Source organism: Callorhinus ursinus, unplaced genomic scaffold (genome assembly GCF_003265705.2).
Source record: "Callorhinus ursinus isolate GAN/ISIS: 27379988/994484 unplaced genomic scaffold, GSC_fseal_2.0 scaffold34, whole genome shotgun sequence".
Taxonomy (NCBI): domain Eukaryota; kingdom Metazoa; phylum Chordata; class Mammalia; order Carnivora; family Otariidae; genus Callorhinus; species Callorhinus ursinus.
In genome coordinates this window covers 5,112,946-5,125,182 of record NW_027397096.1, presented here as the reverse complement: position 1 = coordinate 5,125,182, position 12,237 = coordinate 5,112,946, and the positions used below count along the sequence as shown (strand labels likewise).

The 12,237-nt window shown below is 45.7% G+C and overlaps 1 pseudogene; it reads left to right on the top strand.

The window, feature by feature from the left end:
• The first annotated feature begins 989 nt into the window (after nt 1-989).
• LOC112808407 (Y-box-binding protein 1 pseudogene) lies at nt 990-2,517 on the top strand (annotated as a pseudogene).
• Nucleotides 2,518-12,237: the final 9,720 nt, after the last annotated feature.

The window sequence follows — 12,237 nt, the reverse complement described above, 5'->3', positions numbered from 1 at the left end:
TATTTACAATCTCTGCTCATGGCTAACGTGGTTATCCTAAGAACTCATTTCAGGGAGGTCGGTTGGCTCAGTCGGTAGAACATGCAACTCTTGATCATGTGAGTGATCTTGTGAGTTCAAGCTCCCTGTGGGCATGGAGCCTATTTAAAAAACAGAAACAAGATGAACCATGAGAGACGGACTCTGAAAAACAAACTGAGGATTCTAGAGGGGAGGGGGGTGGGGGATGGGTTAGCCTGGTGATGGGTATTAAAGAGGGCACGTTGTGTGTGGAGCACTTGGGTATTACACACAAACAATGAATCATGGAACACTACATCAAAAACTAATGATGTAATGTATGGTGATTAACATAACAATAAAAAAATTTAAAGAGAAAAAAATAAAAAAACAAACATTTGAGATTTTCTATTTAGAATTGTGTTGCTATTATTAATATAATACATATTATATATATTATATACATTTTACATAATCTGAGTTTTTTTACTAAAATTTTACAGCTATTGATTTTTTTAAAGATTTTATTTATTTAATTGACAGAGAGAGACAGCGAGAGAGGGAACACAAGCAGATGGAGCAGCAGAGGGAGAAGCAGGCTCCCCGCTGAGCAGGGAGAGCGATACAGGGCTCCATCCCAGGACCCTGAGATCATGACCTGAGCCGAAGGCATGTGCTTAACCAACGGGGCCACCCAGGTGCCTTGAAGCTATTGATTTTTATATACTTATAACTGGCCTCTTTGTTTTTTGCTTTGTTGGTTTTTTTTTTAGGTTTGTTTATGTATGTATGTATGTATGTATGAAATCTCTACACCCAATGTGGGGCTTGAACTTACAACCCAGAATTCAAGAGTTGCATGATCTTCCAACTGAGCCAACCAGGTGCCCCTTTACTTGGTTTTTTAATGTAAATGATCATGTGATGGGCGAATGACAATAAATTCAACACCTTTCTTTTTTTTTTAAGATTTTATTTATTCAAGTTCGATCGGTAGCGGGAGCGGAGAGCGGACCCCAGAGAGCCCTGAGCAGCCCCACCGCCGCCGCCGGCCTAGTTACCATCACACCCCGGGCGGAGCCGCGGCTGCCGCAGCCGGCCCCAGTCACCATCACCGCGACCATGAGCAGCGAGGCCGAGACCCAGCAGCCGCCCGCCGCCCCCCCCGGCGCCCCCGCCCTCGGCGCTGCCCACACCAAGCCCGGCACCACGGGCAGCGGCGCAGGGAGCGGCGGCCCGGGCGGCCTCACATCGGCGGCGCCTGCCGGCGGGGACAAAAAGGTCATCGCAACGAAGGTTTTGGGAACAGTAAAATGGTTCAATGTAAGAAACGGATATGGTTTCATCAACAGGAATGACACCAAGGAAGGTGTATTTGGACACCAGACTGCCATAAAGAAGAAGAACCCCAGGAAGTACCTTCGCAGTGCAGGAGATGGAGAGACTGTGGAGTTTGATGTTGTTGAAGGAGAAAAGGGTGCGGAGGCAGCAAATGTGACAGGCCCTGGTGGAGTTCCAGGGCAAGGCAGTAAATATGCAGCAGATCGTAACCATTACAGACGCTCTCCACGTCGCAGGGGTCCTCCACACAATTCCCAGCAGAATTACCAGAACAGTGAGAGTGGGGGAAAGAACGAGGGATCGGAAAGTGCTCCCGAGGGCCAGGCCCAACAGCGCCGGCCCTACCGCGGGCGACGGCTCCCACCTTACTACATGCGGAGACCCTCTGGGCGTCGACCGCAGTATTCCAGCCCTCCTGTGCAGGGAGAAGGGATGGAAGGTGCTGACAACCAGGGTGCAGGAGAGCAAGGTAGACCGGTGAGACAGAATAGGTATCGGGGTTATAGACCACGATTCCGCAGGGGTCCTCCTCGCCAAAGACAGCCTAGAGAGGATGGCAATGAGGAAAATAAGGAAAATCAAGGAGATGAGACCCAAGGTCAGCAGTCACCTCAACGTCGGTACCGCCGCAACTTCAATTACCGACGCAGACGCCCAGAAAACCCTAAACCACAAGATGGCAAAGAGACAAAAGCAGCCGATCCACCGGCTGAGAATTCGTCCGCTCCCGAGGCTGAGCAGGGCGGGGCTGAGTAAATGCCGGCTTACCATCTCTACCATCATCCGGTTTAGTCATCCAACACGAAGAAATGAAGATGAAATTCCAGCAATAAGAAATGAACAAAAGATTGGAGCTGAAGACCTTAAGTGCTTGCTTTTTGCCCACTGACCAGATAAATAGAACTATCTGCATTATCTATGCAGCATGGGGTTTTTATTATTTTTACCTAAAGACGCCTCTTTTTGGTAATGACAAACGTGTTTTTAAAAAAAAAAAAACCTGGTTTTTCTCAATACACCTTTAAAGGTTTTTAAATTGTTTCATATCTGGTCAAGTTGAGATTTTTAAGAACCTCATTTTTAATTTGTAATAAAAAGTTTACAACTTGATTTTTTCAAAAAAATCAACAAACGGCAAGCACCCGTTAATAAAGGTCTTAAATAATAAAAAAAAAAGATTTTATTTATTCATTCATGAGAGACAGAGGGAGAGAGAGAGAGAGAGAGAGAGAGAGAGAGAGAGAAGCAGAGGGAGAAGCAGGCTCCCAAGGAGCAGGGAGCCCGATGCGGGACTCGATCCCAGGACCCTGGGATCATGACCTGAGCCGAAGGCAGACGCTTAACCATCTGAGCCACCCAGGCACCCTCAACACCTTTCTAATAGTCCTTTTTTACTTCTTTTTCTTGCTCTGCAATAAATGGAATTTGGGGACCAATGTTAAACAGTAGTGGTGATGGTTTTGACCTAATATTAGTGGGAATACTCCAAGCATGAACTATTAAGGAAGAGATTAGTTTGGGGTAGTTAAAAAAAAAAGTAACCTTCTATAATATGAGTTTTTTTTTTTAAGATTATATTTTCATTATTTGAGAGGGAGTATGGGGGGGGTGGGCTGAGGGGCAGAGGGAGAGGGAGATTCAGGACTCGATCTCAGGATCCCAGGATCATGACCTAAACCAAAGGCAGACGTTCTGCTTGAGCAGCCCGTGGGGCCCCCCTGTTTGCTTGTTTTTTAAATCAGGAATGGCAGGGAGCCTAGGTGGCTTGTTGGTTAAGCATCCAACTCTTGATTTCAGACCAGGTCAAGATTTCAGGGTTGTGAGATGGAGCCGCACCTCGGGGTCCCCTCTGGGCATGGAGGCTGCTTAGGCTTTTCTCTCTCTCCCTCCGCCTCCCACTCTAAAAATAAATAAATACATAAAATCAGGAATGGCTGGGGCGCCTGGCTGGCTTAGTCGGTGGAGCATCCAACTCTTGATCTCTGGATTGTAAGTGTGAGCCCCATGTTGGGTGTAGAGATTACTTAAGAATAAATAAAATTAAATTAAAAAGAGTGGCTGTCTGGATGGGTTTAAATATTGGTCTCATTCTATTGATTTCGCCTGGAACGCCCTGTAAATGTATACATGTAGACCTTCCTTTTCCTCTCCTCCTCTGCCTTTGCAATCCAGGAGAGTTTCTTTCTTTCTTTCTTTCTTTCTTTTATTTATTTATTTGAGAGAGAGAGAGAGAATGAGAGATAGAAAGCACGAGAGGGAAGAAGGAAGAGGGTCAGAGGGAGAAGCAGACTCCCCGCTGAGCAGGGAGCCCGATGCGGGACTCGATCCCGGGACTCCAGGATCATGACCTGAGCCGAAGGCAGTCGCTTAACCAACTGAGCCACCCAGGCGCCCCAGGAGAGTTTCTTTAATTATGTCCTCATTCATTAGTTCTGTTTTAATGTTCTTGTTTTGTCCTCAGCGACATCTTTAATTTTTTTTTTAAAGATTTTATTTATTTTTCAACAGAGAAAGAGAGAGAGACAGCGAGAGAGGGAACACAAGCAGGGGGAGTGGGAGAGGGAGAAGCAGGCTTCCCGCGGAGCAGGGAGCCCGATGCGGGGCTCGATCCCAGGACTCTGGGATCTTGACCTGAGCCCAAGGCAGAAGCTTAACTGACTGAGCCACCCAGGCGCCCGACATCTTTAATTCTTAATTGTTACCTTCCCTCTCTGTTTTCCACATTTGCCATCCTTTCTCCCGTTCTTTGGAACTTTCATCTTTTTCCTCTGCATTTTCGGAGGACTTTCGGCCTCCCTATTACGGATCCAGTTTTCTATCTTGTTGAGCCTGGAGATTTACCGCTTCTCGTCTATTTTCAAACTCCATTTGTATCATTGTAGTGTATTTCTATTATTTTCTCTTCTTATCCGATTCCCTTTTTGGAGGAATTTTATTGGCCTCTGCCCTTCATCTACTCATCTCCATGTCAGTCCACCGTTGGAGAACATCATTTTTCAGCTTCAGAGTCCATGTTTCAATCTTGCTGGGATCGTGGTGAAATGTATGCACCCGAACTTTACCAAGTTTCTACTATAACTCTGATGTCAGCCACGATCAGCCTGTCCCTGGAGATCCGGACGAGCTTGGGTCAGCCTTGCTCCAGAGGGCCTGCGGGTGGTCCAGTGCTACCTGTAAGAGTTTCCTGGGTTCCTGGCCGTCCCTGCTCTTTGCAGTCTGTGTCATGCTTGTTCTCTGCTCTGCTCTGGGCCTACTTTCTCCTCCAGGCTGTTGACCTTCTTCCCTTCTCCTCAGACTCTTCCCGCCATGACCACCCCTCCGATCTGCTCCAGCCCCTCCCAGTTCTGCCTTTCCCTTTGAAAACTGAGAGAGAAACATCTTATTAGGCCCTGAAACAAGGTAAATGATGATTTGCTTGGGATCCCATCACCATCTCCCCGCCTCTCCCAAATGCTGTGATGCTCTTCTCCTGCCTTAGTGTGAAGGCCCCTTTGGTCCTCAGCCTCAGGGAAGAGGGAAGAGCTCCAGAGTCCTCAGCTGACGAGCAGAGGCTGTGATTCCAGCTGGTTGATGAAGCACCTGGACCAGCGTTCTCGGAGGGCCACGTGACTAGCCTGGCGGCCCCAAGTCCCAGGTATAGCCTAGTTTATTGTACCCACCTACTCAGGAAAGGGTTCCCCCTCCCCATGGGGTAGTCACTTGTAACTGCACGGCTGTTTTGGTTTTGTTTGTTTTTTTTTTTAAGATTTTTAAACATTTATTTACTTGAGAGAGAGAGAACGTGCACAGAGGGAGAGGGAGAAGCAGGCTCTCCCCTGAGCAGGGAGCCTGATGTGGGACTCGATCCCAGGAACCCGGGATCATGACCTGAGCTGAAGGCAGACGCTTAATTACCGAGCCACTCAGGCGCCCCTCACAACTGTTTTTTAAAGGTAAAAGAGATTGCAAGTGGAGGGATTACCCAGGCCTGTTTTTACCTTTCATTTCTGTTCTTCCTAAATTAGGACATACTAACAGCATCCAGGATCACCAATAATTATTCAACAACTCTGCTTCCTGGAGAAAGAGGGTCCACATGTCCTAGAGCCCTTCCCTCAATGTGGACCACCTGCTGTCGTCCAGTAGAAATTCCTCACCGTTTCTGAAATGTAGCACTGATGCTCTTTTACTGTGTTTTATCCCTTTCTTTCAGGAACTAGGGGTGCAAGGTGAGGGGGGCACATTAGATGTTAGCATGCAAAGTCACCATCTTATCCAAAAGTACTAATAATGTCTTACTTCTTTTTCCTTTCTAATTTATAGAAACGCTCTTTAGGTTTAAATCATAGCATTAAGATATTCATGACAGGGTGCCTGGGTGGCTCAGTCGGTTAAGCGACTGCCTTCGGCTCAGGTCATGATCCTGGAGTCCCAGAATCGAGTCCCGCATCGGGCTCCCTGCTCAGCAGGGAGTCTGCCTCTCCCTCTGACCTTCTTCCCTCTCATCCTCTCTCTCTACCATTCTCTCTCTCTCTCAATAAATAAATAAAAATCTTTAAAAAAAAAAAAGATATTCATGACATTTCAACATGTCTGGAGGAAGGGCCTCCTCAAATAAATACACTCTCATAACCTAACTGCTTTAGCACATAGGGAGACAGAGTAACATAGCCTGTGTTTTCATTAAGATAATCTTTGGATTTCTTGGGGCACCTGGGTGGCTCAGTTGTTCGGACGTCCAACTCTTGATTTCAGCTCAGGTCGTGAGATCGAGCCCCAAGTCGGGCTCCACACTGGGCCTGGAGTCTGTTTAAGATTCTCTTTCTCCCTCTACCTCTGCCCCTGCCTCCCACACCCCTGCTCATATGCACGATCGCTTATTCACTCTCTCGCTCCCTCAAAAAAAAAAAAAAAAAAAAAGAGATAATCTTTGGAATTTCTTTACTCCTGTTCTGTTAGGGGAAAACATCAGCTCAGACAAATCTGAACGCTTCCCAAAAATAATACCCAGCTGAAAATTCCTTTTGCTACAGTTTTCTCAGGAAGCAGAGCAAGGCTTTCCATTTCCTAGCAGGTCCCTCGAAGGTCAAAAGAACAGGGAATGTTTTTAAGAGCATCTTGTTTGCTTTTGTTCTCACAAGCCCTCCGATCCCCCTGGGAATACCCAGACTCTCATAAGCAAAATAATCTAAGGAGTGGAAGAAATAGCGGGCACCTTTTAGATAGGATGCTCTGCAACAGGAACGCTGACCTTGGGTCAGCTCTGTTTTGAGCTTTGAAAATTCCATCTGTTTAGTAACCAAAATCCAGGGGGACAAAAGAAACTGCCCTCAATAAAGTCGAATTAAGGGGCATTGGTAGAAAGATACAGATGAGATGAGGTTCTGTTTGGTAAGCCAAGTACCACACAGCAGGCAGAGTCCATGATGGCTCACGTATGGACTGAGTCACAAGAAGGGTTCCAGAATTCTGCCCCAGACATCAGAGTAGTTTGGGGGTTCATCGAAAGAAGCTTTCTTAGTTTTTCCCTTGATGGTCCTCTCCAGTGCTGTCACTTAACCTTTGCGTGTCTCAGTTCCTTGACTGGGCCCACCTGTTTTCTTGCTTCCTTCTGTAAATTTGCTAAGCAAAAGTTGGAACTGTGAGCTCTGGTCATTTCCACTTCCTGTTATTGCACAATTTGGAAAACAGGGTAGAGGGATGGAGAGAGAGGGGGGGAGTGTGTGTGTTTGTGTGTGTGTATGTGTGTGTATCAGAGAACAAAAATCCAAGCTACCTCTTGCAAAAAGACCATCAGAAGAGAAATGTGTCACCCTGGGATGCGTGGCGTAACTGGTTTAAATGGGCCCAAAGTAAGGTCTAAATGGGTTCAGTGTAAAGTTTGCCCCAACCCAATGCATAAACAAGAATATTTTGTTTTGCCATACCTTAGAACATTAATCATTAAATAGCGTCATGTTTAATAATACCAACCTGTTCCTAAATAAGCATATTTCTAAAATTTAAAGCTAGGGATGCCTGGGTGGCTCAGTTGTTAAGCGTCTGCCTTAGGCTCATGTCATGATCGCAGGGTCCTGGGATCAAGTCCAGCATCGGGCTCCCTGCTCAGCGGGGAGCCTGCTTCTCCCTCTGCCTGATGTTCCCTCCGCTTGTGCTCTCTCTCTCTCTCTGACAAATAAAATCTTTAAAAAAATTTTTTTAAATAAATAAAATTTAAAACTAAAACTGAAACTTGAAAATATAACTGAAATCAATTCTGTCCATACAAAAATTAAAATGATCTTATAATAGCCTTCATCATGATTTCTTTAGCAAAGTCATTAATAAATTTTGCAAATTCCAGTTGGTTGAGCTGCAGTGTTGTAAGAACTCTCTTAATTATTATTGCCTTTCCTTATCGTTTCCCCCAGACTTCCCTGATGATATGAGTCACCTGAAGAACATAATTGGTGTCTCAATCACCCAGGATCTCAGCATGTACTCAGCCTGGCAGAAAGCAATCTGTAATTCTCAACATCCACCAATGCTGATTAAGCCCTTGTGCTTTCAACCTTTGTTCTCAACACAAAACTGAGAACAACGCCTTGAGAACAACGCCTTGAATTGTGTGAGCCAGGCAGGAGCCGGCATTAAAGACAGATGCATCCTAGTGTGCAGGGAGTAGATTTAGCTGAGAGACACCGAGCTGGTTCATTTGTCGAGGCCTCCCTCTCAGATGGTGTGAACTCAACAGATTCCCGCTAATGGGCTAATATTTCTCAGGAGTGCTGAGCCCCATTTTCTTGCTGCTTCTTTGTCTTCTAACTTGTGGTCCTGGAGGTACCCACAAATTAACAAAATAGCACAGTGCTCACAACAGGTTTACATGCTGACTGGGAAGCAATTTGCCAAATGAAACGATTCACTCTTCAATTACACCTATGTATAGAATATGTGTGACGTGTGATATCACTCCTTTACAAAGGCACTACGTGGCATTATTCTAGAAATGCAGAGATTTTTTAAAAATAAAAGTAGGTAACAAATTTTAGTTAAATTTTCAAAAAGAAACATTTCGGCTTTACTTAAGTAATTTCCATGTAAAATTTTGCTATTTATTTATTAGATATGCATTGCCTGGGTACCTGGCTGGTTCAGTTGGTAGAGCATGCAACTCCTGATCTCAGGGTTGCGTGTTCCAGCCCCATGTTGGGTGTAGAGATTATTTAAAAGTAAAGTCTTAAAACAACAACAACAACAAAGATTTGTATTGCCCTTTAACTGTAATAGGTAGTGTTAAGTATTTTAGAAGTATAAATATTTTGAAAACATATGAAAACTAATTATTTTGATTTTCCATTTAATTTTTTTTAAGATTTTATTTATTTATTTGAGAGAGAGAGAGAACGAGAGATAGAAAGCACGAGAGGGAAGAGGGTCAGAGGGAGAAGCAGACTCCCTGTTGAGCAGGAAGCCCGATGTGGTACTCGATCCCGGGACTCCAGGATCATGACCTGAGCCGAAGGCAGTCGCTTAACCAACTGAGCCACCCAGGCGCCCATCCATTTAGTTTATTTTTTTTATAAACTCTATTCAAGGGGCACCTGGCTGGCTCAGTTGGTGGGGCATGCGACTCGTGGTCTCAGGATTGTGAGTTCGAGCCCCACATTGAGGGTAGAGATTATTTAAAAATAAAATCTAAAAAAAAACAAAAAAAAACCCAAACTCTATTTAAGTTTTTACACTCTGAATATAACCAAAACATATTTTTTAGTCCTTTGGATCCATTACTGTTACCACAATTGTGTGAAAAATGTTGATTATTACAACTGTATAGCAATTTTGCTGACATGAAGGTATGAATAGCATGAAGATATGAAAAACACATTTTATGAAATAAATATGTAATACCTTACAGATTCAAATGATGCTCGCTTTATTTTATTACTCTTCCAAAGAGTCCTTGATCCATCACCTGAACACCAAGGCATGAGCAATCTTTGATAATTTACTGATAAGCCATAACTTTACATGTCTTTTTAAATATTATCATTTTGAAGATATATTTGTCCAGGTAGGAGGGTGGAGCACATTTTATTTAGTAAGTTTGTTCACCTGGTTTATGGTTTTCAAAGGTTTAGGCACATGGTCTGTGATTCTCTGCTAGCCTTGAGTCCCAAGGCCTGCCACTGTTTGGGGGGGCCCTAGTGGGAGCTCCCTGGGGGATGTGGTCCAGTCTTCCGCACTGACGGCTATTTTCGTGGGAGGAGCTCTTCTGGAATTCAAAGAAATATACGTCTCTCAGCTCCTTCCATAGAAAGGACAGTTTATTTCAAGTCCCTTGGCATTGGGTTCCAGGCGGCACATAATTTGCACGTTCAGCTGGATGCTCTCCTCGTGCGCCAGGACACTAGGCCTTAGAAACGACAGACTGCTTAAGAACAAAACCCGGATAGAACTGAAGAGCTGGAAATGGGGCGAGTCAATGGGGCGAGTCTGACAAAGCCGCGCTACTCCAGGTGAGGTCCTTGGAGTAGAAGCACTCGTGCTACCAGAAGCTTGTTAGGAATATAAAACCTCAGGGCTCAGCCCAGGCCTACTGAATAAGAATATGCATTTTTTTTTAAGATTATTTATTTACTTTTGAGAGAGAGAGAGCAAGCATGAGTAGGGGAAGGGGCAGAGGGAAAAGCAGACTCTTTACTGAGCAGGGAGCCCAATGCAGGACTTGATCCCAGGACCCCGAGATCACAACCCCAGCCAAAGGCAGACACCCACACAACTGAGCCACCCAGGCACCCTAAGAATATGCATTTTAACAAAATCTCCATGTGACGGGTATGCCTGTTAAAGTGTGAGGAGCACTTCTAGAACTCTGGACTGAGGCGAGTAAAGGGAGACACCTGGGTGGCTCAGTTAAGCCTCCGCCTTCGGCTCAGGTCATGATCCCGGGAACTTAGGATCGAGTCCCACATCAGGGTCCCTGCTCAGCGGGGAGCCTGCTTCTCCCTCTCCCTCCGCTGCTCCCCCTGCTTGTGCTCTCTCTCTCTCTGACAAATAAATAAATAAAATCTTAAAAAACAAAAACAAAGGAGTAAACATGATAACCACGAGGGGGACAATGGTGACTCGGGGTCAGCTAGTTGCCTGGGAGGGACACCCACAGAAGCGCTGGGTTCTAGGTATTATTGCTAGCAAGGAGACTTGGGTAGCAACACATTAACCTAGCAGTTGTGAGCAGGGCCCCTGGGTCACAGAATGGGGAGGAGGTACTAAAAGATATTCTAGCATGTTAGCCCACCTACTCCCTCTTCTGGGGGGCTCCTGTCCCTCGATGTAACTGCTCCTGAGGGATCCGGGGTGTACTGTGTGCCCCTGAGCCCCCTGACCATAACCCACAGGGTCAGAGATAGACCTCGCCCAGAGGTGACTAATTCCTGGCCTGGCCAGTGACCTGTGACTTGTGGTTTGAAAATACAGCTTGAAAATATGAGCTGGGCTGTCAGATTGCTCTTTGAAGAATGTAGGATGGTTAAGCTGGGTGGAGGTGGTGGTTCTGGCAAGTTATATAGGGTTAAGGTTGGGCAGGCCCCAAGGGGCCCAGGGCATGGCTGAGGTATGAGAAAAAGCTGAGAAGCAGCAGCCTCAGTTTCTGTTCTTCCGCAAACGAATGCTCAGTTTTTCTCCAGGGATAAACCTTTGATTCTAGCGACCAATGGACCCTTGACTAGTAGAGCAGGTACATTAATTCCTCATAATCTAATCCTGAATAATCTGAGACTAATGATGTATAACTCTCCTACCTTCTATTTGTACTGACTCAGAAATTGGGAAGAGTGAATTTCAGGGGGGAGAGAGAATATATCACAGAGGACTGACATCTGGGATCTGGGCACTTGGTTCAGTACTCAAATTTGGTCTAGAAATTATAAAAGCATGTCTTAGTTCTCCTTGTTTGGTCTGTCTCCCTGTTAGTCGTTGTTGTTGTTTTTAATTGGAGGAAAACATTCAAAATCCAGAAAGCTCAGATTAGAGGTATTGCTGGCCAAGGACTTATTTCACATTTAGATTATCCAAATCAGTGTTGCTAATAGGATCTTAATATTTTAAAAAGTTAGAGAAGATTAATTAGGGAGGTTTCAAATAACCCTGCTGAGGCTTGGCTTGAACCTGTGTCCAGCACTGGGCTATTGAGACAAGTATGGCCACGGAGCGTGGGCCGGTGCAGGTAGGGGCTCCAAAGGAGTCTGCTCCCAAGACCCCATTAGTAAGGTAGCTGTTGCAGATGAGGCCCAAACATTTGCCCCCACCAGAGGACAGGGTGTGGGAAGGGCAGTGTTGATCTGAGGCGCTAGGGAGAGAGGGACTTCCAAAAGATACTCCAAGAACTGTTGTCCCTAAGAAGTCTGAAACAGCAGGGCAGAGGCCCATCGTTTTAATGACAAGGTGACAGAGTAATGCGACCCCAAAATGGTGGAGGGGTTCCCCCACTAGAGCAACAGAGCCCCACATGGGGACTCTGGGCGCTGAGGGCAATAGCATCCCTTGGGTGCCCCAAGGTGGGCTCGTGGGCTGTCCAGGTTTTGTCTTAAGCTGGTTCACCAGCCTCCTTGTCACATCACCTCGCTTGGCTCACAGTCTACACATCTAAACTCTTGTCCAACTTGTTTTTTATTTTCTTCAGCACCTGATGTTGTGTATATCCCGAAGTGTGACTTCTCTACTTGTCTCCGACGGGACTCACCGCTGTGATCTCTTACCCACCCACCTGCTGCTATTCCTGCCCTCCTACACTCTGTGTTCAGAATAATAACCGGCAGGATCTTTTCAAAATGGAAACCTCAATGGGTGCCTGGGTGGCTCAGTCTTGGTTAAGCCTCTGACTCTTGATCTCAACTCAGGTCTTGATCTCATGGTGGTGAGTTCAAGCCCAGCAAG